Below are 1,812 nucleotides of genomic sequence, written 5' to 3' on the forward strand. Positions count from 1 at the left end.
AGGAGAAGATCAAAAAGAGTGATTCAACTCCAGAACTTGATCAGCCAATTATTAATTTCAAGAAAAAGAACAAAAAGAAGGGACAAACTTCAGAAAAAGAAAAAGAAAAAGAAAAAGACGCACAAGAACAGAATTCTGCAGAAATGGCAGGAAATCCCAATGAAGAACAAAGGACTTTGGATGATTATGCACGTACAAGACCAAGAGGAAACCCCACCTCCATTGTTCAACCTCCCATTCAAGCAAATAACTTTGAGATCAGACCTGACCTTATGAGAGTGGTCCAGCAAGAGCAATTTGTTGGACATCCTTCTAAAGATTCCCACTTGCACATTCAGAATTTTTTGACCATTTGTGGAATGATAAGAATGAATGGTGTGAGTGATGAGGCTATCCGGTTATCTCTTTTTCCATTTTCTTTAAGGGATAAGGCAAAGAGCTAGTTGTTATCCCAACTGGAAGGAAGTATCACTACTGGAGATGATTTAGAAAGCAAATTCCTAACAAAGTATTTTCCAGCCTCTAGAACAACCAAGTTGAGGCAAGAAATTCTGGCTTTTTCTCAAAGGGAAGATGAAACACTGCAAGAGGCATGGGACAGATTCAAAGAACTATTGAGATGCTGCCCTTACCATGAGCTACCTGAAAGGCTTCAATTGAGAACTTTTGATGATGGGCTGAATGTAGCAACAAAAACAATGGTAGATGCAGCTGCTGGAGGTTCATTTGCTCAAAAGTCCTAGAAGAAGCACACTAACTTATTGAAGTTATGGCATCCAACAATTACAATCATAGGGGAATAAATTCTTTAAAAAGAGGTGTGCTAGAACTGAACACATTGGATGCATTGCTGGCTCAGAACAAATTAATGTCATAGAAACTCAATTCCCTCAATGCCAAACTTGAAACATGAAGTTAGAAGGGAACAAACCAGTATACTATGTAGCCCCTACCAGCCAAGAGGAATATCATGAGGGACCAAGTGAAGACAGAGTTAAGTATTTTCAGTAACAAAGAGCTGAACAGGTGAATTTCATGAATAACATGCCAAGGAAACAGAACTTCAATTCAAACCCGCTTGGCAACAGCAGAATTTTTAGCAAAAACATGTTTATCCACCTCAACAGCAATAGTTCAAATTCTAGCTTAAATACTAGGCCACCAAATCAATCATACTATACGCCACCTGTACAAAGATAGAACCAGCAAAGTGGGTACTATCAACAGCAGAATTTTCAGAATTTTGGACCCATCCAACAGCCCTCATAGCCCCAAGTTCCAGATCAGGTATCTAACCTTGAGAAGGAACTTTTGCAACTAACGCAAACCACCAACTTGTTTATGCAAGACACGAGCACTAGGATGGCCAACCAAGAAGCTTCTATGAAAAATCTAGAAAACCAAATGGGGTAGATTTTTAAAAAAATCAGTGAACCAACTTAAGGCACATTCTCTGGGAATATAGTGAAAAATTCAAGAGAATATTGCCAAGCCATCACTACCAAAAGTGGGAAGATAGTGGAACCACAACTTAAGAAAAAACAAGATGAGAAAGAGGACAACTCAAATTTAAGATAGGCCAGAGATACTGCAGAAAATAAAAATGGGGAGAGTGAGCCTGAACAAGAAAAACCAGAAGAGAAAGTTAGGCCTAAGCAGAAGTTGGTGGTGGATGAGGCATACTAAAATAGAACCAAGAAACAAATCTTGGAAGTCTCGTGCAAGCCTCAAACTCCCCCTCCCTATGTTAAGTTGCCATATCCATACATCCCTAAGAACAAAGAGAAGGAAGAACAATTTTCCAAATTCTTG

The 1,812-nt window shown here is 39.0% G+C and overlaps 1 non-coding gene across 1 annotated transcript; it reads right to left on the bottom strand.

Annotated features, from left to right (window-relative positions):
• Nucleotides 1-533: 533 nt before the first annotated feature.
• LOC113848660 lies at nucleotides 534-640 on the bottom strand. Its single transcript, XR_003501924.1, has one exon. It is a non-coding gene; the product is annotated as a small nucleolar RNA R71 (small nucleolar RNA).
• Nucleotides 641-1,812: the final 1,172 nt, after the last annotated feature.

This window comes from Abrus precatorius, unplaced genomic scaffold, assembly GCF_003935025.1.
Source record: "Abrus precatorius isolate BTA unplaced genomic scaffold, Abrus_2018 Scaffold8, whole genome shotgun sequence".
In the NCBI taxonomy this organism is placed as follows: Eukaryota; Viridiplantae; Streptophyta; class Magnoliopsida; order Fabales; family Fabaceae; genus Abrus; species Abrus precatorius.